Here is a 27,037-nt window from a genome sequence, read left to right as displayed (position 1 = left end):
CAGGGCTGGTGCACAGTCTCTGCTGACCCTTGGCTGGGATGCCAGGTGTGGAGAATGAGAGGGTATGTGACCTTGGTCAGGGGGCTGAGTGGGCCCCATTGAGGGGCCCAGGTGAAGGGTCAGTATGCTGTGGGACCAGGTGGGATCTAGTAATGGGCAGGGCAGCTGGTGGGTAAGCCATCCCACACAGCCCGGGATGGCAGGTCATGAGACAGAACTCTGAGGCAGCCGCAGCCAGGCTGTGACAGTGGAAGGGTGCAGGAATAGGCACACCCACCTGAAGGGCCAGTGCCGCAGGCAGCTCTGATCCTCCTCCCACAGGCTCTGAGGAGAGAGTGGGCAGCACAGAGCCTTGTGCTTCTCCAGGAAGCTGGAAAGATAAACTCCCCTGTGTTGTCTGGGGGAGTCAGAACCAGAAGAGCTTCTGTGGGCTCCTGGGAGGGAAGGAGCGGGTATCCTGCTGTCACCACTCACATGTGTCTGATTCTATGAAGTTCAGAAGGCACTTTCAGGGAAGTTCCTTCATTCTTCACACTGCCCCATGGAGCCTTGTGTGGGTCATTATTGCTCTGCCTCTGAGGGCAGAGCCCTGGGCCCAGGTGCCCCCAGGAGGCACTGGTTCCAGGTTCATGCCCTCTGGGAACAGAGAGCAACCCAGGCAGAGCAGATGGTGCCGGCTTTCATTGGTTCAGGGGCCTGGTAGGGACTGTGGGTGGAAGAGTGCCAGCCTCTGAACCTGCGTATCTGGGCTTAGCCTCAGCTCCGTGCTCTTGCAGTTGAGCTCGGTGGTTTTTTTGTGTTTTTTTTTTTAATGTTTATTTATTTTTGAGAGAGAGAGGGAGACAGAGTGTGAGTGGGGAGGGGTAGAGAGAGAGGGAGACACAGAATCTGAAGCAGGCTCCAGGCTCTGAGCTGTCAGCACGGAGCCCGAACCGGGCTCAAACTCACAAACCATGAAATCATGACCTAAGCCAAAGTCTGATGCTTGACAGACTGAGCCATCCAGGTGCCCTCCCCTTAAAAAAATTTTTTTTAACATTTAGAGCTTGGTATTTTCATCTGTGAAGTGGGTACGAGGACATCTTGCACGTAACGTTCTGACCCATAGGAGAACTGGTGGGTCATTTAGGGACAAAGGAAGCACATGGGAGAAGCTGCTCGCAGCCATCCATAGGGTAGGGAACAGGGAGGAGGGTAACAGCATAGGACTTGGCCTGGGATGGCTTACACGTGCCCAGTAGCCTTGTATAGTGTGGGGCACTGCACCATGCAGGCCTTCAGACATTCTCTGCTCTGTTACACAGATCTGGGAGTCAAGCCCAGGGAGCAGTCTTTCATTTGGAGTGCTGTAGATAGAGGGACAGAACCCCTTGCTGATGGTTCTTCCTGCCGTGTAGAACAAAGCACTGATGAAGAGGTGGAAAGAGGTGATTGTCCCCTTTCTGGGCTCAGGGAAGCCTGCATGCTAGCATTTTGCTGAACAGCAGGCAGCAGGAGTGCTCATCAGTTGTGAAGATGGCATTTCGTTTGTTTTCATTGTAGTGGAAGCAGAGCACAGTAAAATGCGTCAGGAAGGGTCTTCATTTGGCCAAGGCACGTACCTATAATCCCTGCTGCCTCCTAGCCACAGCAAGCAGCTGGAAAGCAGGACAACACCAGCAGATGCTTACAAAAGGGGAGGGATATTCAGGTAGAAGTGAGTGGGATTGCAAGAAGTCTTATCTGGCCTTTGACAGTGTATGCGCTGGTGAACCCCCACCCCGGCTGAGCAAGTCAAGTTAGGACCCTGCTGAGTGGGCAGGAAGCCCCTTTGTAACATACCTTTGCTCATCACACATGACAAAATCTGCGTGCTTCCTTCCTTCCCTATTTTGTTTAGAGATGCAGGTCACTCAGACTGGCTGTGTGGATGTGTGTGCATCCCCCACAGATGGAGGGTTTCTGTCCATTCAGCCTGAGGAAGTCATGTCTGTGTTGTTTGGCTTTACGCCCATTGACTGAAATCCACGCTACATCACACAGACTTATACTGCTGGAAACCGCTGTGAGGAAGGGGGCAGTCCACTGTGGGTGGGTGATGCTATAACAGAAAAAACATATATCACTGGATGGAGTCAGTCCTCCACCTGGAGCTCAGGCCAGCTTCAGTGTGGCAGGCATAGGAGGGGTGCAAGAGCAGGCCTGGGCAATGAATGACACCTATTAGTGTATGGCTGGGCTTGGATTCAGGAAGGGGCCTGTGGGCTTGTGCCCCACCCCATAGTGACCCTGCACAGATGTCTTGTGAGGTAGCCCACCTGGCTTTCAAGGAACACCCAGAGAGTGGCTGGGGGCCTCTGGTTTTCTCTATCTGTGACAGATGCACAGTGTGTTTCTCTTTGAGCTTCCTGAGCAGAGCAAAGACTGCAGTAAGTTAAATGCTGGGTGAAGTAAGTGAAGTCCTGGGTGAGGCCACTGGTCATGGTCCATCTGTCTACCCTCATATAGGACCAGGAGTTGAGAGCTTCCTGTCTAGGGTGAGAACTAGTGACTGTCCTCCTCACACAGTTACCCCACGTTTCGGAACGGTTCTATAGCATCACTCTGTTGCATCTTTAGACATCTCCATGGGAGGCGGGTGGATGATACCCATCCTACAGAAGGGGGAAGGAGCCCAGCAAGATAGCACTCTGCCCAAGTGCTGGATTCAGTGTGTGGTGGTACAGGGACTCTGGACAGAACTAAGGTGTATTTCCCTTGAGAGTATTATGGGATAAGAAATAAAACAGAACTCCAAGCTCTAATAATTCCATCTGTAAACTCTGTCTGGACAACACACTAATTTGTAACTATTTCTTCCTGAGTACCTGTGACACTAACTAACTGGGAAGTTCACTTGCCAGTGAAAATATATGTCCTTGTAACATCTATTTAAAAACCTTGTTTACTCCAAGACTGTTCAAAGTTCTCAAGTATTCCCCTCCCATTTCTTCCCTAGATTTTAGTTGCCTTGAGGGCAAAGAAACTGTTGCCCTTTACATGTTGAGATCTCCCAAACACTACTGTGATTCTATCACAGCCCTGCCTGCGGAGGATAAGAAATCCCCTTTTTATAAAAGTGCATGTTATTTTGTGCATTTAGTAGTTACTAGTCTTGTTTAAGTAGTGTGGGTCATTGATAATCAGTTAAATGGCAGGCATTCCCAGGCCTTGCTTATGGACTCATACAGTGTCTGGGAGCTGGGAGCACCCTGAAGACCAGATCCTCTAACCCTTTACTTACAGTGGAGAAACTGAGGCCTCAAAGGGCCACTGGGTTTGCACTTTGTTATATTCTCCGGGCTGTACTGACACAAGAGACATTCTGACACGTGATGTGTATTAAAAATTCTTCAATGAGTATGCAGCATTTTATTCTATTCGATCAGGAGAAAAGGCCACAGGGCTATAAGAACCAGGTCCCCCAGCAGGGCAGAGCACAGCAAGAGCAGGAGGAAGTGAGCCAGGGATCCTTCCTGACAGGCTAACAAGAATGCACAAGCCTAAGGAGCCTCTGGACCTCGGTGAGGAAAGGCCACAGTGCTAAGGTCTTTCCTGCTGAGGTTACAGTTGTATTTTTTAAACAAAGTCTTATTTAAAGAAGACCATCATCGTTAAGATTCTGCATTTAGATATCTGAGGCTTGAAAACTTACAGGGAAACTGCTTGCCTAATGAGTTTTGTAAATGTGAGGGATCAGTGTCTCAGATGACCATTATTCAGAAGCACCAGATAGACATTATAATGAGGACCAGGAGCTCCTCACAGCACATGGGTCAGCCCAGCCTGATTGCAGAAGCTCGGAGGTCAGTCATCACACCCTGCTTTGATGCCCCAGTGGCCTCTTATGGCTCCCCACTCTCTGTAGATGGGTGAACCTATCTAGGTCCTTCCCTTGCAGCCTGGGATCTAAGGCTGATTCATGTCTCATCACTGCAGAGATTTGTAAAGAGTAATTAAATGGCTGGAATATGGAGACTTAAAAAAAAGCCTCTTGTGGGTGAAAGTGCTGAAGCATGGAAAGATTCATTCTCTCTCTATTTTTTTTATATGAGGAGCTAAGTAGAGACTTTGCTCAAGGTTTTCACTGCCTGAACAAAGTGGGTTGATAGACTTAGTTCATTCTCCCTGGAAAGCTTCCCAGGGAGGAGATTGTGCTAGAAGGGGCTGTCAGCTGTGCCATGTCAGGACCTGGTCAGGAAGATTTAGGAGCCTCACATGGTCTGTGACATGCATCCTCTGAGTCTGTTAGTGCTCCTCCATCTGCCTCAACACAGCTGTCTCCTGAGTCTGTGAGTGCTCCCTGTCTCCCTCGACATTATCCCTATGTGTCCCACTAGGCTTTCCAGTGATCTGGTGCCCATACCATGGAGTAAGCAGTCGGTATCAGTAGACCCAGATGATTTTGTTAGAGACTCAATTTTTATACATGAATAGGTATATTTTTTAAGAGTTTATTTGCTATCAGAATGCCTCATGTAAAAAGCCCACCAAGATTCCAGGAGCCAAGAGAAAGAACTAGAGCTTGTTAGCTAGAAATGGCTTTGACATACTAGAAAATGTGCTTTTGGCCCAATTGAGACATAACTTGGCCCTATCCTGGTGAGTGGACTGGATATTTCTGCTTTCTGGGATAACTCAGGTCAGCTCCCCACTGAAGTAGGGAGGAGATTCTCCAGAAAAGAGAAGTTCATTGTCCTCCCCCTCCCCAAAGCAGCACTCGTCATGGCTGCAGGTAGATTGCCTCTGTGGTCACTCTGGCAGTAAGTAGAACTCTAGCACCCAGTGCTGTTCAGATTAAATATTCACTGTCTTCCTCAACCCAGCATGACATTCAGAGGCATGGACATGGTCTGCATGTGTTTGTAGCATGTGGCAAACCCTTGCCTCTTACCTGTAGCACCGGATGTTGTCTGGACTGGGTTGTCAGACCTTCTCCCCTTACCCTCCAGGCTCATCACTTTGCAGATTTCTCCTGTGTGGGCTTGCTCACTTGGCCTGTTTGCTATGTGCTAAGAGCTAGCAGGTAGAGCTGCAGTGCAGGAGGAGACCTTCGGTGATCCCTAGACTTCACTGGTATCCTGAGAGCTCATTCTTCCCTCCTTGTTGACATTTGGGAGACATGCTGTGCTCCAGTGTGTGGTGTGGTCATCCAGCCCAGATCCCGAAACTTACATGTATGTATACCCAAGCCCACCAACTTAGGACAAAAACAAACCCCACCCAGAACCCTGATTTCACTCAGCCTGTTTTTAGAGGTCAGGGCCCATCTTGGGGGAGAAACAGGAAGGTGATGCTGATGACTGAGTGGTGTTTGTGGGCTTACTGCTTCGTGTCCGGCCTTGTCCTAGGTGTTCTTATCTGTGAAGTGGCATGGTCACTGACCTCCATTGCCAGGATGCTGATGCCCAGGGAGGTGGCATCCCTGCTCAGAAGTGTCAGATCACAGTCCCTGATTCAGAGCCTGTGCTTTTTCTAGGAATGGGTGTGACTGTCCTGCAGGGAGCCTTTGGTCCTCTTCCCTAAGACAGCAGGGCCCCCACCACTGCATTTGGAAACCCTCTGCAGAGACTGCTGAGTGCCCAGACCAGCGCCCACCTGGTCCGGCAGAATGGACCTCACCTCTACCCCTTCTGACAAGACATCTGGTGCCAGTGTCCAAAGTGGCCTTGTGGCCTTGTCCTCAATGCAGTGTCCCTGGGTCACTTAGAGATGGCACCAGCAAGCATGGGGTTTTACAGTGTTGCATGGCTGCCACATACCCTGGCTTTCCAACTGTCACCTACTTTGAGTTATGAGTGGAGTTTTGGGCAGTTCTTGTCAGGAAAAACTAGCTTGAAATAGATTAATCCTAGGTTTTGTTTCCCCAGTCTTTTAGCATAGATAGGAATCTTCTTGTAGATCTGGAAGTCACCCCCAGCAGCTTGCTGGTGGATGCATGCAGGCTTTCCATAGCTGCACCATCTCTTAAGTGGCCAAGAGGACAAATGTCATTGCCTACACTAGGGGACCCACATGTCACAGTTCCACCTGTGCCTTTCTTCTGTCCTCTTGGACATCACAGAAATCATCAGGCATGGGCAGACACACACATCACATCATCACACACACACACACACACATACACACACACTCCACATCACATATACCCGTACCACACACACATAAACACATATACACACCACATACCACACACACACCCCCACACCACACACATATACACACCACACATGCACCATACACACACACATATATACACCACACACACAAAAACATACCACATATCACACACATACACCACACATATGTATACACACCACACACACATATACACATATATACACATATACACACACCACACACATGTATACACACCATACACACTACACACAAATACACACCACACACCACATGTATTCACACATCACACACAGACTATCACACACATGTGTGCACACACACCACATACACCACACACACATATACACCACATACAAATACACATCACACATATTCACACACAACACACAATCACACATGTGTGTATACACACACACCACACACCACACATATTCACACACACAGTTCATCGCACACATGTGCACATTCATGCCACACACCACACATATTCGCACATCACAAACTATCACACACACATGTGCACACACACACACACACACACCACACCACACATATTCACATACCACACACAACCCATTGCACACACATGTGCACACACACCCCACTCTGTCCAGCACCCTGGCACCAACTCCCTTGGCACATGCTGTGGCACTTGACAAAACACCCTTGCTGAATTCTGCTCCCTGCATCTCAGGTGCCTGAGTTATCATCAGAATCGCCAGGCTTTCATTGTTAGAGTTGTGCCTCTTTTTGCCATTTCTTCAGTGTCAGTGGTCACTGTTGGGTGAGGCCCTGTCCTGAGATAGTAGGCAGTGGACATGGGAGGGGGTGGTTTGAAACGGGAGAAGGATGGGCCTCCTGGGCAGAGGTTATGGCCAGTCCATGGAGCCTCTGCTTGCAGGGCCTGGAGTGCAAACAGCATCCCCCACAGCCCCTGCCCTCTCATGACCTCAGCCAGCCCCACTTCCATCCTAGCCCTTCCACTGCCTTCCCTCCTCCCAGTGGAGATGGGCTTGGTGAGCCCCCGACTGCCCACCCAGACATCATCTCAGACATTGAGACGAGCTGCTTGCTGCCTGCCTCGGAACTGATGGGTGTAGGCAAAAGCACTGGGACATTCCCAGACTCCCTTGTTTGGTGGGTGCTCACTTAACCCGAGACTGAACCTTTCTGCTAGTCACTCACACTAGTCATTCACACTTCACTTGGGGCTTTAGTCAGCCTGGGGAGAAATTACAGCTCAGGCTCCCAGAGGCTGAGACTAGGAAGCCTGGTGCCTCTCCCTCAGGCTCCACACTTAGTTGAGGCTCAGTAGATAAACGATGGGTGAATTTGTTTAATGAATGAAGTCTCAAGGCCAATGCTACACTTAGTTATAAGCTCTCAAGGTAGAATTTAGAACCCAGGATGCTCAGGCTGCCAGTGGGAAGTCAGGAGTCTTGTTGGTGGTGAATTTTATAAAGGAGATGATACAGGCATGCACAATGAGCCTGCGGGTGCCGGGTGCCTCCTATGTGCTTTCTGTGCCTGACATGTCCAGTGCCCTTCCCAGCCTCCCCAGGTCAGCATTATTACCCCACTCTGTGGATGAGAAACTGAGGCACAGGGAGGTTGAGGAGCTTGCTGAGAGCCATACAGCCTGGGCTGGAGCAACCCAACCTTACCCTCTTTGGGCTTTCTAGATCTAATGCGTAGTTTCTCCACTTACCATTTGGCAGTATGTTTCTAAACATCTCACACTCCCTTCCTGGAAAAATCATTCATGCAAGAAATCTAGGGTTTATTTAAAGGGGAGGGGGTTGCACCGTGGATAGTGTCATGTTTTGCACTTCAGGTGCCATGCAGTTTGGCAAGAAGGCCTGTTCCTTGGAGAGGGGCTTGGCTGCTTGGACTGTGGCTCCTGTGGCTTTTTGAAATGGGGTTGCTTATGTTTTCTTGTTTTTGAAAAGTATGAGTTAAGAAAGCTCTGAGGATTGTTGGTGGAAAGAAGGGGTGGAGAGGGGCTATGTGTTAGGATTTAAAGTCCCCAGGCAGAAAGAAATGGAGGCAAGGACCTATGGCAGCTAACAGAAGTGCTTACCAGCTGCCCAAAAGCAATCACTTGAAAAGCCAACAAAATACAGCAAAATTGGAGAAAAGTGGACTTTCCCTAATCACTCTTTCTCTTCACATAAATAAAATCTCTAAAAGTGAGATGGTGGAAGCAAACACTATAATTCTAAGTATCAGCCAGATATTCACATTGAGCCCCATACCCTGTACCTTGTAATGGCAGAGATGTCCCAGTGCAGGGACTTGGGTGCTTCGTCTGTGAAATGAGAAGTTATTTGAGGCCAGTGGCCTGGCCCAGGGTCCCTGAAAGCCCAGGTCCCATTAAAGGTGGTGAGGGTGCCTACTCTCCTTTATGATGTACATGGGGCCAAGGAAGTCTGCATTTGCTGCAGTGAGGCGGCTGACCCTGACACAGAAGGTTCCTTCGCTTTGGGTTGAATTTTTAGCCACATGTTATCTGATTATAGTCAGAAGTTATGATGAGCAGCTGTAGGTTTTTCATCAATAAAAATGAAAAATTATTTAATACAGTAGATTGATGCATATAAGCATTAGTCTGTGGTATCTGGAGGGTCGTGAGGAATATCAGCAGGTGGGTGACAGGGTGGAAACCATGGAGCTGGGCCACAGATCTCTCCCAGTTCCAAATGTGTTCAGTTTAAAATATTTGTGAGTATTGAAAAAAGTAAAAGTGACCTGCCAGGTCCCAGGGTGCAGAAGCATGCTTTTGTGTGTGTGCGCATGCATCAGCCTGTGTGTGCATGTGTCACAGGAGATCCTTCTAGTGCATGAGACCAAGGTGCTGCTTGAAGCTGGAGAATCCTCTGACTTGAAGAGACTTGTTCCTGACTACAGGACATGACAAGTGACACCTACATTTGGAAATGCTTCCTTGGATGCATCTTTAATCTGTCCTTCCTCTCTGTCTTCAGCTCTGGTCACTTTCCCAAATCGAGTGAGGCCACTAAACTACTGGGGACGGGTAGGGTGCCTGTGTGCCCAACATTGAGGCTGCATGAATGGCACTGCTCCAGGTAACGCAGGCACAGCCTCTGAGTCCTTCACACTCAAAAAGGTAGCTGAGGAGCCAATGTAGAAATAGATTTAGGAGGGTTTTGTTTCAGGCATTTCCTTCCCTTGGTTACTGAGTGGTGATGTGGCCTGAAGCTTGCTTTATTAACAACATACCAATATGTACATCAAAAGTAGAATGGACAACTAAATTGTGATTTATTCAATTAAAAAAAAACAAGAAAGAATAGTGAATGTGTGAGCACATGTATGAGAGCCACAGTGAGATTTATCCCACATTATTTAATCATCCTCCAAATATTCAGAGCTAAAGACCAATGCTACAGGTAGCCACACTGCTAAGGACAGGGGTGATTTATATCCGCTGAGCAGTAAAGGTTACTGTGAGTGATCCAATTTGTCTACAAATGTGTGTAAACATCAACTTTTAATTTGCAAAACTACAAAATATTTATAAGACTTAAGAATAAAATCAGGGGTGCCTGGGTGGGTCACTTGGTTAAACATCTGATTTCAGCTCAGGTCATGATCTCACAGTGTGTGAGTTAGAGCCCTACGTTGGGCTCTCTGCTGTCAGCACAGAGCCTGCTTTGGATCCTCTGTCCCCCTTTCTCTCTACCCTTCCCCTGCCCATTCTCTCTCTCTCTCTCTGTCTCTCTCTCTCTCTCTCTCTCAAAAAAAAAAAAAAGAAACTTAAAAATAATAAAATCATACTGTCTATGGGCAGACATGGATAAAAGCATTGATCAATATTTTTTCCAGTTTTATTGAGATATACTGGATATATAACATTGTGTATGTTTAAGACGTACAACATAATGATTTGGTGTATGTATTATTGTGAAATGATTATCCCAATGAGTGTAGTTAATATTCATCACCTCACCTGATTACAATGTTTTTCCCTTGTGATAACTTTTAAGATCTACTCTCTTAGCAACAGCATCAATTAATAGTGGAATGTATTATTAATGAAATCATCCTGAATTCTTCCCAAGTCTGATGGGGGCCTCTCACTAGTCGACAGGAAGTCAGGAAGGTGATCTGTCAGGAAGGTGGTTGAGCTGAGTCCCTTCCTATGGGTGTTGTTCCCTGTATGCACTGGGATTTGTTATTTTTTAAAGGAATCTCCCTACCTCCAAATAGGAAATACATGTCAAGGAAGCAGACAGGGCTTCCTGTTAGATTTATGGGAGGGGGTCACCCATTAAGGAAGAGGGCAGGAGCCAAACACAAACATGACCAGCTTGAAGAAAACCCAGACAAACCCAAAAGTTAAAAAATGTGTAGCTTGTAAAAGTCCTGGGTACGTAGAGGGAAGAAACAGATGACCAAAAAAGAGACACCCACTGCCCCCACCAGGAGAATACCTTTTGCTGCTAGGCTCCTCTTTATAAAGACAAAATCAGTGTTTCTAAGAGAAAGATGAAAAATCTGACTTTTGTGCTTTCCTTTTTTGAGTGTCTTCGCTCCCTGTCAGCAGAACCCTGCTTCCTCTGGCTTTCAGTGCTGGCTACCGCTGTGGGGGAGCTGGACAGTGCAAAGGATGATGGGGAGGGAGCAGCAAGTGGGGGGAAGCTCAAGTGTTGGCCCTCCAGGAAAGACTTCCTTCAATATTCACTCTTGCTGATTTTTATGATGTTAAAAAAGAAAGAGGAAGAGTAACAGGCTGGGATGATTCATCTTCCCTAAACAATTTTTATATGGAATCGAGATTCCTGAGTCCTGATTGTTGAAATGATCTTCTCTTTCTTTTCCTTCTTTTATTTATTATTTTTTACTCAGTTATTTTTGCTTTTGTTGCCCTTGCCTTTGGTGTCAAATCCAAAAACTCACTGCCAAGACTGATGTCAAGGAGCTTTACCCCATACTTTCTTCTAGGAGTTTTATGGTTTCATGTCTCACATTTAGGTCTTTAATCTGAATTTATTTCTGTGTATGGTGTAAGAAAGTGGTCCAGTTTCATTCTCCTGCATGTGACTGTCCCGTTTTCCCAGCACCATTTATTGAAGAGACTGTCCTTTCCCCATTGCATATTCTTGCCCCCTTTGTTGTAAATTAATTGACCTTATATTGGTGGATTTATTTCTGGGCTCACTGTTCTGTTCCACTGATGTATATGTCTGTTTTTATGCCAATCCCATACTGTCTTGGTTACTATAGCTTTGTAATATCATTTGAACTCAGGAAATGTGATGCCTCTAGCTTTCTCTTTTCAAAATTGCTTTGGCTATTCAAGGACTTTTATGGTTTCATAAATTTATAATTGTTCTATATCTGTGGAAATGCCATTGGAATTTTGACAGGGATTGCATTGAATCTGTAGATTGCTTTGGATAAATCAGTAACATTAATTCTTCTAATCCATGAGCACGACATGTCTTTCCATTTATTTGTGTCCTCTTCAGTTTCTTTCATCAATGTCTTACAGTTTTCAATATACAGAAGTTTTACCTCTTTGGTTAATTTTATTCCCAGATATTTTATTCTTTTTGATGCAGTAGTAAAATGGGGTTGGTTTTTTTCCTCTGGGATTTTTTTTTTTTTGACAAATGTCCAATGAGGACTTCTTAAGCCATTAAACATGCTGTGATGTTGGTGATGATAATTATCAAGCACTCCATCTCCAGGCAACAGCTTTTTTTCCTTTCTCCATGATGCTGTTATCTTATACAAACACATGGCATAGAAGCCATATTTGGGGTTTTGAAATGAGGCTGTTGGAAGTGTGTGCCTCAGAGGCAGGCCAGAGGGGTCAAACAATGGATTCTCTTTAACTTGGGTCTTGGGAGAGGCTACTGGGGATGGAATTGGGTTTCTGAGTTCTCATTCATAATTTTTTGGAAGTGATATAGAATGACTATCACAAATCAAGAATGATGGCAGCAAATTGGATAACCTTGCCACTCCCTTGGTGGAATAGAGGGAAGTCCTCCAACAAAATGTTGATATATCTTCACAGCTGTATTGAGCACGTCATTCTGGGGTTTCTTTTTGGGTGGCCATGCTCTACAATTTCCTCATGTTAACCCTTGGAAAAGCCATCTCCCCGTTGCTTCTGATTCTAAGCACCAGAGAAATATAGTTGCCAAAATACTTGCACATTTTAAGAATTGGGACCAACACTCAAGAAAAGTCATCTGGTTAAGTCCCACTGTCTCATGGCAAAAAAGCAAAATGTAACTGGGACTCATAAGCCAGCTGCATAGAGAGAGAATTCTTGGCAGTACAGAAAATTAATGAAGCACTAGAGAAGAGAACGTGATGAAATACTTAATAGGTTACAAATTGAAGTGTCTCAAAGATCAGATCTGCCCAACACTGAATGAAGTAAATGCTGTGAGCACAGCAGACATTTCCCCCCAGTGTGTTCAGTTCCTTGCCAGGGGGAAGAGGGGCCAAGCCTCCTCTTCTACCCCTGCCATCACCTCCCTGCCAAGGTATATGTGGTTTGGATTTCAGATGGCGAATTGGGACAGCATGTAGCTAGTCAGAAGGAAGATGTGGAGGGGGTATAAGTTACGCTGTAACACCTGACGTGTGTCCTCCTGAGGGTGAGTCTCTGGTCGCCTTGGGATCTCCTGGGCATGGGAAGGGTGATCCTTCAGAAAGCAGGAAGCTGCATGTGGAGGGACAGGCAACTCTGTGGGGTGGTCATGGGTTGTAGGGCTGCCCAGAAAGCCTCTGGTTGCCACAAGAGGGAAACTTCCCTCTTGCTTCTGCTGCCTCCCCTGGAACTCAGAGCCTCATGACTTTCATGAGCAGAGGCTGCCTGTGATTGGCAACCAAAGCCCAGGACGGCAAGTCAGAGCTGGTCGTAATAATCACAGGACACCATGGAAGTGTGGGCTCCACAGGGATGCAGAATGGGTGCTAAGCAGCTGTCAGCATCTTAGCCTGCCTCCAGGCCTCCCTGGCTGGTGTCTGGAACTTCCTTGGGGGATCAGCCCTGATTCACTGACTTAACTCCTGCTGTTACTAGCTTTTATCTCTCCCTCGCTGGGGATGCTGGGCCAGGCACAGCTTTTATCTCTCCCTCTCTGGGGATGCTGGGCCAGGCACAGCATACCTGCCCAGGGAAAACCAAACCACAGAACTTTGTTAGGACTGTGTGACAAAGTAATCCGCAATGAACCCTATCTGGTGCCTGTCTAGTGAGCAGGGGGAGAAGATGCAGGCTGGGCTTTCTGTGGCTTATTTCATCTTATACCTGGATCACAATTTCTTTTTAATTTTTATTCAAATTTTTTGTCACCATTTATTGGATGTTTACTATATGCCTGCCACCGTCCTGAGTATGATTTCCTCTCAGACTGGCCATCTTCCCTTCACTGCTTCCCACCTGAAATTTCCAGCCAGTGATCATGGAGAAGCAGGAGAGCCTGAGCTGAGAAACAGCAGGCACCTGTCTTCCTGGAGTGTTTGCTAATCAACAAAACAAGGTGTGTTGATTTGAAATGGAAAAGCGACAGGAAGCCAAGAAAGAGCTGCTCCAGAGAAGACTTGCTCAGCCCCTGGGATCCTCCTGCCTTGCTTGTGTGATATTTGTAGACTTCTCTGTGTTTTCGATACTTTCCTCAGAGAAACTTAACCCCTCTCATGGGAAAGCTAGATAGATGTGCAAAGAAAACATAAAATAAAAAGCTCAAAAACACAGTAAAATATTTAGTGGTTGGTTTTTTGGATATGAGCTTTAAAAAAATTGATTCAGGGACGCCTGGGTGGCTCAGTCACTTAAGCATCTAACTTCGGCTCAGGTCATGATCTCATGACTCATGAGTTTAACTCTCACATCAGGCTCTGTGCTGAGAGCTCAGGGCCTGGAGCCTGCTTTGGATTCTGTGTCTCCCTCTCTCTCTGCCCCTCCATGCTCATGCTCTGTCTCTCCTTCAAAAATAAATAAACATTAAAAAAGTTTTTAAAAAAAATTGATTCAGACCATATTGCTTGTTTCCCTGAAATCAGTGGAAGATTTTGCTACCAGCCAGCACGAAAGTAGCAGAGAAAAGACCTCTTTGGACACGCTTGAAATTGACTATAAACTGGTAGTCAAAATCACATCTTGGCCAGGACTCCCTGGAGGGGGTGTGATTCAGTCACCAGTGTAGCTTGATGTTTAGCTATGGGGTTGCATTGAGGCTCTCACCCCAAGTTCTCCCCCACTGCTACTCACTGCCTGTTTGCACAGCAAAGCCTGTGTGACATCATAGACTTCTGTGCTATCATTATTGACACCTAAGATAAAATGTTTCTGAACAGAATATGTTTATCCTGTGACTTGATTATTGGAAATGGCTGGGCTAGTCCATAGGAGGAAGTGAAATTCTAATGGCTCTCCACAAGTGTTCTCAGCCTGGGATTCTCTTTCTTACCTGTTGTTTCAGGGTGCTAATTGATCCAGTTCAGATCATGGAACCTTCAGGTGCATAGGTGAGTGCTGACTGGCTGAGTGACCTTGTGGTGCTGTCCTGACCCATGCCCCATGCCACCCACTAGCCAGGGCAGCCCCATCTGTCTCTGGCCAGCTTTCTGGGTTAGTGGAAGTGGCGATTGTCTGAGGGGTGAGACTTAGCTGAGGTTCAGACCTCCCTGAGCCTTTCCCCACTGATTGTCTGATCGTCTTTTTCCTATTAGACAGCTGCCTGCTTTTCTAGGCCAAATCTCTAGCAATTGCTGCATCAAAACCTGCTTCTGGGAGCTGATGGTTCCACATCCTGTGAGGAATGCGACCTCTGAAAAACAAGAGCTTCTGAAGAATTGAGCTGGAAGGAATGTCGCAGAAGCAGATTATGCCCAGACTCATGGCAGGGTCCCACTCACGCAGTCAGCTCTCTTGATGGGTTTTGTGGTGTCCATGTTCCATGGGGTGGGGGCCAGTGAGGAGTCCTTCTGCCTGCCTGTTCACCACCGGCACTGGAGGCTTGTTTGCATTCTCTTAGTGAGAGCGTCTGGGCTGAAAGTAGCTTTTGTACCTTTGAAAATCCTGTCTCAAGTGAGTAAAAAACACCTGCTTTTAGACCTAAATATAGTCACTGATAATCTCCTTGACCATCAGTCTGTAGTAGTCATGGAGACAGTGCAGCCCTGGCTGTTTGTGGTCTGGGAAGGGGCAGATGTTCATGCTCCCACCTTCTTATGGGGTATCAAAGATCTCATGTGGTTATAAAACTGGCTGGGGAAGGTGGGTAAGTGAGGGGATCCGGAGCCCAAATGAATGCATCTCAATAAAAATAAATCCTGTGGCACATGGTGTGACATCAGGTTTGGTGTTCGCAGGTTTTGTGGCTCACTTTCTTCCACTAGCAAATGTTCTTTAATGTCCCCCCGAATCAGGACATGCTAACCTCCACAGTGAGGGAATCTCAGAGGGTTCATTTGTTCCCTATTAAACTACTAGAAGAAATCAAAAGAGGGAAAAAAATGGCCACTTAAAAATTGGTTTTAGTTTTACCAATAGGATAGAGACTAATACAGTGTCCAACAAAGTTGTTTACTGAGTATTTAGGGTTGAATAAAAATTAGTTTGGGATGACTGTCTGGGGCGTGACTTAGGTCTGATTTTTTTTTTTTTAAACCACTTTATTGACAAATGATTGACATACAAAAAGCTATACATATTAAATGTGCACAACTTGGTGAGTTTAAGATGTGGCTGGGTTTTTTGTTGTTTTGTTTTGTTTTGTTTTGTTTTTTAATTTACATCCAAGTTAGTTAGCATATAGTGCAACAATGATTTCAGGAGTAGATTCCTTAAGCCCCTTACCCATTTAGCCCATCCCCCCTCCCACAACCCCTCCAGCAACCCTCTATTTGTTCTCCATATTTAAGAGTCTCTTATGTTTTGTCCCCCTCCCCGTTTTTATATTATTTTTGCTTCCCTTCCCTTAGACGAACCTCATTTTCAGGAAAAACAAATCTGTAAAAATGAGGTCCTATGCAATATTCCCTTTATTGTCTCCCAGGGTGATTTCCATAAATTTCTAGAGTGGGAACTTCATATTCATATAGATGCTTAAATTAAGTACACACAGGGATTTCATTGTTCTGCTAAGAGGACGTCAAAGGCAAGAGGAAAATTTTCAAAGGTGAGGTCTTTTGACCACGTGTCTATGTGTCTACACAAAGCCACCAGTTTTTTAGTCTGAGTGTCCCTGTGCCTTCCACTAATTTTTTGAGTTATTTACCAGTGTTTAATCTTCAAGCTAAATTCCAGGTGATATTTTCTTTCCCACATTTCTCCTTAAAAATATGGAACGCTTCACGAATTTGCGTGTCATCCTTGCGCAGGGGCCATGCTAATCTTCTCTGTATCGTTCCAATTTTAGTATATGTGCTGCCGAAGCGAGCACTTAGGTCTGATTTTTAAATGACCTGTATGAGAATTGAAGGCACTGCTCATTAATTCGCAAGGTCATAGGCCTGTTCTAAGGATTATTACATGCTTGTTTTACCACCTGTCAGGCTGGGGACGGCCAGGTTCATGTGTTGCTGTAAGCAGCAAGGTCTGGTGGGCACAGGGCCCTGAGGCAGAGGTTTTCCTGGACCTGCCTAGGGGGAGTGTGTCCCTAGAGAAGTCCTGAAGCCTGGATGAGATGAAGCAAGGTCATAAAGGGGATGTATTGATCCATGTCTGCTTCTCAGAGGTATATGAGGTTGGATATAATGAGTAAAGAATACGCAGGATATGCCAATAGGGGAATAGCTTAATGCAGCTCCACTCCTTCAGCACATGCTCAGTGAATGCATGCAGAGTTCCAGGCATCGTGTAGGTGTTGGGGGTTTGGTAGTGGGGCAGGGGCAGGTCCCTGCTCATCTGGAGCTCATGGTTTCATAATGCTGACAGATGTTAAACATATGTAATTCTGTGGTGGTGGGGGTGTTTCTGAGGTCCAGTACACTGTAGAGTAGGATGTTATACCCCAAGCCATAGATTTCCCTTCCTGTGGTGGCAGGGGAATGTAGGCTGTGACTGAAATCCAGAAAGTACTCAACATAGATACTGATTGCTTCTGGTTGGGTTGCTTGATGTGAAATGGAAAAAGTGGCCTACAGTTAAGAGTCTGGGCTTTGGAGTGGTCGGGTGGTAGGGCTGGGTTTAGGCCACATGACTTGTTCCATACACAACAGTAATGGTAGTAGTATGACAGGTACAGTACTGAATATATAGCACTTGACTTCAGCAGTAAGTATCAGGAGCTATTACCTTCTGTGTGTTATTAGAATTATCATTATTATCGTTATTGCTATTACTATTATCTTTGTTGTTTTGTTGAGCCATGTTGCTTGTAGTAAGTACTGGAGCAAACGTGATCTTGTAGCTCTAGAAACCTTCTAGGAACTCAGTTAATTGGAAAGCTGAACATTCACCATCCCTGGGAACAAACATTGATGACTTGAGATTTCAAGCTTATTGGTCCTCAACACATTATAACATTGGGTATTTTGTGCATCGAAAGCTAGTTCTAGATATATGCCTCAAATAATTGAAAACAGGTGCTCAAACACATGCTTGACCACTCATGTATATAGTAGCATTAATCACAGTGGCTCCAGAGTGTCCATCAATGAGTGAAAGGATAAGCAAATTGTGGAATGCACATCCAATGGAATGTTATTCAGCCACGAAAAGAAGTGAAGTACTTGATACATGCTACAACTTATATGAACCTTGAACATTATGTTTGAAAAAAGCCAGTCACAAAATGTTACCCATTGTATGATTCCATTTGGCACAGTTGACCCTTGAACAACACAAGTTTGAACTGTGTGCATGCCCACGTATCTGTGGGTCATTTTTTTTTTTTTTAAATTTTTTTTTTTCAACGTTTATTTATTTTTGGGACAGAGAGAGACAGAGCATGAACGGGGGAGGGGCAGAGAGAGAGGGAGACACAGAATCAGAAACAGGCTCCAGGCTCCGAGCCATCAGCCCAGAGCCTGACGCGGGGCTCGAACTCACGGACTGCGAGATCGTGACCTGGCTGAAGTCGGACGCTTAACCGACTGCGCCACCCAGGCGCCCCTCATTTTTTTAATATTAAAAGAAAGTTTATTTATTTTGAGAGAGAGAGAGCATGCATGAGCGAACAAGTGGGGGAGGAGCAGAGAGAGAGGGAGAGAGAATCCCAGGCAGGCTCTGCGCTGTCAGTACAGAGCCTGACGTGGGGGTTGATCCCACAAACCATGAGATCACGGCCTGAGCTGAAATCAAGAGTTAGATGCTTAACCAACTGAGCCACCCAGGCACTTCAAATCTTTTTCAAATAAATACAGCACAGTATTGTAAGTGTACTTTTTCCTTCTTATGATTTTTAAAAAATAATCATTTTCTTTTCTCTAGCTTACTTTATTGTAAGAATATAGTATATATACATATAACATACAAAATACTTGTTAATTGATGGTTTGTTATCAGTAAGGCTTCTGGTCAATAGTAGGCTATTAGTGGTTAAGTTTTGGGGAGTCAAAAGTTGTGGGGGATCAGTTCCCCTAACCCCCATGTTGTTCAAGGGTCAACTTTATGTGAAATATCCAAAATAGATAGATCCATGGAAATAGAAAGCAGATCAGTGGTTGCCAGGGAATGGGGCAGGATGGGGGGACAAAGAATAATTGCTTAATGAGTAAGGGGTTTTATTTTGGTATGATGAAAATGTTTTGAAACTAGCTGGGGTGGTGGTTGTACAACATTGGGACTGTGCTAAATGCCATTGAATTGTTTACTTAAAAATGGTTAATTTTATGTTACATTAATTTCATATCAGTAAAAAAAGCTAGCTTTAGTACCACTTACATGATAATATTTATAGATTACCGTAATACCTTCTGTATATGACTTCAGCCTTTACAAATAATATAAAATTATCCTGTCTGAGCATCCACTCAGAACAACATCCATTATTAAAAAAAAAAAAAAAAAAGTGTTCTGTGCTCGACTGCCTTGTGCCAGCAATAACAAGGAGCCCGAGTTTAACCTTTCAAGAAGCTTTGGATAATCAACATGAATATGTTTAACATACTTTAATGCAATATGGGGAGGCCCCAGGGGCTGCCAAATGAGATACATATTCACCCTGCCCTCTTTTCTGATCCTGAGAAGAAGGAGAGACTTGGGGCATCCCAGGGGAAATCAGATGGCCAGATTTCACTTTATGTGTTTATGATAATATTGGCAAGTTGCTTAGAACCATGCCTGGCCCCTGATGGCTACCTGAGTGCTTGTTAATGATCTAAGGAGGGTCGCAGGGTCTCTACTCTGGGCCAGTGGCTTCAAGGGGCTGAGCTCCTGAGAAAGTCAACAGCCCCTGCCCTCTCAGACTTTCCAGGCTCCATAAGCTATAGGGCAGCAGATTTTCTCACAGATTTTGGGTGCTCTTTATTTGGGGGCTGTAGGTTGTTCCAAATGATGGAGGTGTCTAGAAATCTTAATAATAAAGAAGTAAATCAATTGATAACCACTCAAATTGTACCTGCATCCCCTGACACCCATCTTTTTCCTCTCCTGCCTTGTGGGATAGTTGTCACTTCCAAGTTTAGCTGAGGCATTTGTTTTTAAAGAACCTCATTCTACATGCCATTTCTTGCTGGCCTCCCTTCCTCTCCAGCAGAGCCACCTACCTGCTTCCCTTGCTAATGATAGTTTATGGAGCGAGGCACCAGTTGGAGAGGTCTGAAGAGTTCAGGGGGAACTGGTAATAGGATCTAGGCTTTTCCCTTCAAGGTCGGTTGGGTTTTTAAGTCCACTCTAGGTTTATGGAGAGGAAAATTCATTACAATCTGACATTCTTTGGCTTCATTTATGGAATGGATTTATTGCACACGCCAGTTACAGCCGGGTGTGGGAAGACAAAACATACTCCCATTTCATCCGATGGCAGGGCCCTGTGTTTTCATTCTAGGGAGGGTTTCATGGTCGGGTTGTCAGAAAGTAACTCAACAACCATTCATTCACATGGTGTCTGCTCTCCTCAGACTAGAGTGATTCTGACCTGGAGATGGTTGAGGGCATCCTTTGGCTGAACCTACCAAGGGTAAGAGTGAGGAAGCCCATTGTTCTCCACAGTTGACGTCTGGCTCTGCAGGAGCAGGTATTCAACTAAAGGCAGAGTGAGCACAAACATATTTCCACATTACCAAATGTGCAAATATGAGTATTCTTGGAGATGGTAAAGCTCTCATAACTTACAAGAATAAAAAATAATTTGCTCTAGCTAGAAAAGTGTCATGATTAGGTTTGATATGGGATTACATCTTTGGGACATGAATGGAATTGATGGCAGATATATTTCCCTCAATAAACACAGCAGCTATTTGGGAGGCAAGCCCAGTGGCAGTGGCCTGAGTAAGACTTTATCAGAGTTCAGGCCTATCTAAAGAATATAAATGCCCTCCAGTACCCATGGAGAGCTTGAAGCCTTGGCCCTGTCAATGCTACATGGAAGAAGGGCTTCTTCCAGTCACTCAGTACTTTATCTTCTCTATCTGTGAAATGGATGCCACAACTGAAGAAAACTTGTAGTGTTATGTGTATATAATGAAACGATTACTACTTCGTGAAACAGTGATGTAACTACTATCATTATGTCATGAGTTCTTTGCTCAGTTGGACAGGCCTAAGCAAATTGTCTAAGTCAGGTAGAGAACACCTGAAAAAAAAAATCACCTTTATTCTTGTATTGCTGATGTATCAACTTCCTCTGTTATTTTGCATCTGGAGAAGTCAGTTTTGATTTATTTGTATATATACTACCTTGTTCCTGAAAAGATGTAAGATGCCTTATAAAAAATAAAACAGTTAAGCAAGATAAAATAATCTAAATTGACAGGAGAGGAAAATGAGGACAGAAGACATGAAGTATGAAACATTTGGCTAACCTTCATGTTTGGGGGGGAGTTTAAGATGGGGAGTACTTAGCTTCAGAACACTCTTCTTCTTGAAAGGAATGTCAAATAAATGGACATAATTTAGCAGGCTCTCACTGAGCAACTATTAAATGCCAAGCACCATTCTGGGTTCTGGGAATAAATGTGGAGTCAGCTCTGCACAGGCTGCCCCTCAGCTCTGTAGAACCTATAGGACTTGAGTAGGGGGGTTAGGCCTTCAGTATGTCTTCATTATTTTGTTAGAAATGGATTCCCAGAAGTTTAGTCATGTTGGTGCTGCCATTTTGGATTTTTAAATTTTTCACTGGCATCTGTGCTATAACCTAAATGTGACTCTGGGATTGGAATTACTGAGGTTTGCTGATAATGGCTTACTTAATTGGATTTTGAATGGATTCTTTTCCTAGTGTCATTTTATTTAAGATTTTTTTTTATGTGACCCATGACTTAGTTATGGAAATAAGCTTCATGCTCTCAATTACTATGACTGTGTAATTTCATAAGATTTATTATCTTCTGTGAAGAGCCCTACTTCTGTTAGGGCATTTAGCAGCTACCTGCACCTCTGAACAGTCCACGGAATACCAAGTACTGGCGGTTGATTCATTTGAAAGTGCCTCCCTGAGACTTACTATATTTACTGTCAATATTTATTGCCTGTACTGCTCTGCAGGACAGCTCAGAATTAACTTTGAATTAAATAGTCAATCCTGGGGTTGGGACTCCATCTCTCCCATTTGGGACACCTCTCATTCATGAGAAACCTCAGATCTATTGTGTGGCAGCAGGATCACTGACCCCAAGCATAGCTGTGGATGGATGCTTAGGTTTGGGGAAATGAATACTTGGGAAACTACATTCTTCTGCCTAATGGTCTCACATCTTAAAAATGGAGAAACAGTGGCCAAGTAGCTTAGCCTTTTTTTCTCATAAAAATGAATGATGAGTGTATTTCTTTTGCTTAAAGCCACTTCAGTAATTTTCCTGGACTATTTTATCTGTATTCATTTGTGGAAGATGTTTTGTGGGTCCACAGTAGATACCTTACTGGCTGGCACATGTAAATAATAGATTAGTACCCATAACAGGTGTGGCCCAAGAAGCTTCGAGCTGGGGCTCTTCAATTTGTAGTGGTGATGATACTTCCGAGAGAATATGGCATTTCTTCTTCTATCTTGATGTTCATTACTTTCTGCTCAACTAAAGTAAATGTGCCAGTGAACAAAGGCCCATGACTGACAATAAGACACATCGATTTGACAGTGGTGAAGGCTGACCATGTGATATAGGAATATGGTACAATCTATCAGCCAGTGCCCCAATAATGCTGCATAACATCTACCCCAAGAGTCCTGGCACATAACAGTGAGCATTTACCACTAATTCATTGTGAGTGTTGGTTGACATATGTTTGCCTTGACTTCAACCTGTAGTTGGGTCTAGTTTCTGTTGCATTTGACTTTCGCCTCTCTTGACCTGCAGCCACTTGAGCCACATTCTCATGACAGAAGGCAAGACTTCAAGAAAGCAAGCCCACCTATGCTTAGCTTAAACCCATTTCAAGTCTTTGCCTATATCTTGTCCATTAGTATCTCCTTAGCCAAAGCAAGCCATGTGGCTAAGCCCAAACCCAAGGGGTTAGGAAGTGCATCCCTACAGAAGTGGAGGGAGCAAAGAATGTTTGCTGTGTAATAATCCATCCAGGCACTGAATGAACATGTACTTTTCAGCAATAAAGGGAAGACTGAACATCTCGGCTTGCACATGTCCTCATCCCAAAGTCAGTGGGCACGTGCTTGACTTTGAAGTGATTTTTCTGCATGGTGTGAAGCATGAAAGAAACAAAGGGGGTCTTGAGGACTGCATGGCCATTAAGTTTGTGGCAGATACTTTTATCACCCAGAAGGTCATCCATGTGGTATTGAGCAGGAGACTGAGAACTGTGGTCCAGATTCCATGCATGCATTTTGGGAAGAGGATTAGATATTCTGTGCTAATTAGCTCGCTGAGAGATTTGTTCACTTCTGAAGGGACATGATTTCCCTCTAATCCTTTATACCATCTCTGTTGCTTTTTCAAAGCAGACAACCATGCAAGGATTTTAGTGGCTGAGAAAGGGGTAATGAAGATGTGAGGCTGCTGATCTTGTGGAGGCCGCATTGCCCAGTGGGACACCTCTGTCTCTGGCCTCACCCTGCCTTTGGGGGTCTTTTTCCACCTCACTCTGATATTGGCGAGAGCCCTGAGGCTCTGGGCAGGGGAGAAATCACTGCTCCTCACTGATGGTCTGTGTGTCCAGGGCTGGAGTGAGGAGTACACAGAGTCGCCTATTTGGGGGGGACTTCAAGGAAATAAGATGCATTCCTTCCCCACCCCCTCACCTTTTCCCAGAAATGTCCTCACCACACTTTTTTGGGGAATTCTGTTATTCGAATTTCCTACTTCTACAGCTCCTATCCTCTTATGTTTCCTTTGAAACTCAGGAGCAGTGACACCAAACATTACAGACATTCCTGTTTGCCAGCTCTTTGGTTCCTCAGATTGATTTTCAGCAGCTTTAGAGCCAGGGCCAGTGAGAGAGGATGGGGGAATTGCTTTTGAGGAGGAGGGTTAGGGGTCTCTTAATAGTGTGAGAGAGTGGCAAAGCCTGCTCTGTAGTGGGAATTGGGGTGTGAGCCCCTGGGGGCCACTGGGAAGCTGGTGGGTGAAAGGTAAGAGGGCACCAAAAACAACTAGTCTCAAGGTCACAGGTTTTCATCTAGCTAGTATTCTTATAATCATGGTTTTAAATTCTAGTTCAGACATCTTATATCTATGTTGATTAAATGCCAGCCATCATTACTTCCTGTTCTTTCTTTTGGGGTGAATTCCTCTATCTTGTCATTTTGGAGGAAGAAAAAAAAATAAAATTAAAAATAAAAATTAAAAAATAAAAAAACAAAGCAAAATCAAATAAAATAAGCAAGATTCTAGGTGTGTTTTGGTATGCTTATTGAGAGAGGCTTGAAAGACAAGGCAAAAAAGGGAAAGGAAAAAAAGTTAAGTTAAAAATTAAAAAAAATAAAATAAAGAAAATAAAATAGAATAAATTTTTTTTGAAAATTTGCTCTTTCTGTATCAAAGAAAGAGAAAGAAAAGAGAAAAAGAAAACAATATAATCAAAAACAGAAGCAAAGAAAACGAACAAACAAATGAACCAGCAAGCTGAATGAAACCTGAATGAAGTTATATCCAGTTTCCCGAGGTCACAGCTTTTCTTGGGCTGTGCTTCTTTGGAGTAGGAGTGGTAGAGATTTTGTACTTGACAATGCTAAACAGACTCCCCGCTTCTTATTCTTTCTATCCCAGAATACAAGATAGTTCTTTTTCTGTGCTTTTTGGAGACTCCTTCTTTCTTGCCACAGTGCTCAGTCAGAATCATAAAAAGCTGACATCCACAATTAACTTTAATGATCTGTGCTGGTGGAGGGAAGAAAAGACATAGGAAACACGAAGTAACTGGTCCTTGAGAATTCAGCATAAAATCCTCGCATGTTAGCACAGAAAGGGAGCCCAGAGGTCTCCCAGTTAACCATCTCATTTTACATGCAAGGAAAAACTGAGGCCCACGCATGGGGAGGACTTGCTTGAGGTCCCACAGAAGGTTGGTGGCAGTGTGTCTGGAAGGCTGTAGAGAGCAGTGTTCCTGCCTGCCACTGGCCTGTGCCCCATGGCCATACACTCGTGGTGAGGCAGAGTCATCAGCCTAGTGGACAGTCAGCAGTGGGAAAGGAAAAGCAGAGTCCCTTTCTGAGTCCTTGTTGACCAATTTGGGGGTTGACTGTGATCCAGTGCTAGCCCCAGTAGGAATGAAATGCAGGTATCCAATTTCCCAATCCTCTAAAACCTTATGTAAAGAGTTTTCAAGCTCAAAAACTTCACACCAATAGACCAGCCAAATAATCTCAAAAGATTACTTTGAGACAATAGGGAAGTATAAACAACTTTCCTGCTATTTAGCATTAAAAGGTGAGTCCCTAGGCTCCTGGGTGGCTCAGTTGGTTAAGCCTCTGACTTCAGCTCACGCTCTGTCTCTCCTTCAAAAATAAACAAACATCAAACAAAAACAAAAAACAAAGGTGAGTTCCTGCATGATGTATGTGTCTGGATAACTTGAAGTGGGATTTTCCCCAAATGGGCTGTGAATTTGTGGTTTGAGAGTATTGCGGATTTTGTTTGTACGAGAATCCCTTCTCTCTCTCCATTTATTGAGCACCAACTGTGTGTCCAGCTGTACTATGTCCATTATAAATTATCTTGTACTGTGTATAATAAGCCTTTGGAAATAGATAACTTCTATTCATTGCAAATGGGGAAATTGAAGTGCTGGACATTAGGAACTTACATGGGGCCATCTAGGTAGAAATGGTGATGCAGTTTCAAATACAGACCTGTGCAGTGTCCCCTTAACCAAAGCAAGTCAGTGGAGCCCTGAGTCCAAAGCCCAATGTCAAGGAGTGGAGAGGTGCACCCCACAGAAGTGGAGGGACAAAGGTGTTCTGTGCAACTGCAAAGCCTAATGCTCCTAACTACTGAGCTACACTGGAGAGATACAGAGAGAGACAGAGAGACAGAGATGGAGATCACTGAGTAAGAGGAAAGGGTACAGCTGTCACTCATGTGGTCAGAACTGGACTCCCACCTTGATACAGTCCTGGGCTGTCACTAATCCTCTGTTGGAGTTTTGTTTAGGTGGGAGTGATTTCAGATGCCTCCTGCCCCTTCCCTGCTCCACTTCATTCTCTATCATGAATTCCATTGCTGGGATGAAAAAAGTGAGGAGAGAGAATGGCTTTACCCTGCTCCGCAGATGTAGCATTCCCAGAATGGACTTCCTTGTGGTCTCCCTGTCAAGCACATGAACACCAGGTGCATCAGGGCAGTTCTTTTGAATTTGAGTCTGGAAATGCATTTCTCAGCTGTCTGGTGGAGCAGGACTTGTATGAAGGAATGATGATGGGTGTCTTACTGCTGGGAATTAAGGATGGGAACCTTTTTAATCAAGCTGTAGGTCTTCTCATTGAAAAGTACTACATTTAATCTGAACATAATGTGTTTTGAGTGAGCAGCTGCCAAATTTTCCATAGTTCTTGGATTCAGGGTAGAGCTAAATCAAAAGACTCTGTCTCTGGTTTCCATGATGATGGAATGGCTGCAGACTCAAAAAGCAAACTTGCAAGGTGATTCTGTGCAGATGAGCATACCAATCATCCTGACCCCAGGATTGGGGACTAGGGTTAAGGGGATTACACAGAACATGGCAGGGACACAGAGACCACAGGTTTGGGCCTGGGGGTTATGGAGTACACAGACCATGGCGGGGGGGGGGGGGCACACAGAGAACATAGGGTTGGGTGCTGGGGTTGAGGGGAATATGCAGACCATGGCAGGAGGTACACAGATCACAGGGTTGGGACTTGGGGGTGGGGTACACAGACCATGGCAGGGGATACACAGTTCACAGGGTTGGGACTGGGGTAGAGGAAGTACACAGATCGTGGGAGGCTGTGGGGGAGCACGCCACCCATCCTGGAGCACCCCCACTATTTGGTAGTGGAGCACAGTGCCATGTGGGGATGTGGAGGAGGGAGGCACACAGAACGTCCTGGGAGGTAGGGTAAAGTAGACATATCCTGCCTCCGGGGGTGGGGGGGCAGAACCTAGAGATGGCCATGTGGCTGGAGCTGAAAGACTGTGGCTGGCATTGTGAGTGTGGGGAGCAGGAGCCCTGGGAGAAGCCACTGTGGCCTTGGAGGTGATAAAATGCTCAGGTTCCAGATGCTGCTTCTTGGCGGGTGTCAGAGGGAATGCCAGAAGAACCTGACTCGCCAGGTCCTGGCTGGTGCCTATCTCCAATAGTGTTACATCCCAG

General features: G+C 45.1%; 1 protein-coding gene and 1 non-coding gene across 2 annotated transcripts in view; one reads left to right on the top strand and one right to left on the bottom strand.

The window, feature by feature from the left end:
• Positions 1–27,037, top strand: part of SH3RF3 (SH3 domain containing ring finger 3) — a 368,418-nt gene that overhangs the window by 120,472 nt on the left and 220,909 nt on the right. The window lies entirely within an intron of this gene.
• LOC124504524 (U6 spliceosomal RNA) lies at positions 16,486–16,592 on the bottom strand. The gene has a single exon (XR_006960480.1). It is a non-coding gene; the product is annotated as a U6 spliceosomal RNA (small nuclear RNA).

Source organism: Lynx rufus, unplaced genomic scaffold, assembly GCF_022079265.1.
Source record: "Lynx rufus isolate CCGP_SWC_20201006 ecotype Redwood Valley unplaced genomic scaffold, mLynRuf1.p SCAF_8, whole genome shotgun sequence".
NCBI classification, from domain to species: domain Eukaryota; kingdom Metazoa; phylum Chordata; class Mammalia; order Carnivora; family Felidae; genus Lynx; species Lynx rufus.
This window is presented reverse-complemented; position numbering and strand designations above follow the sequence as displayed.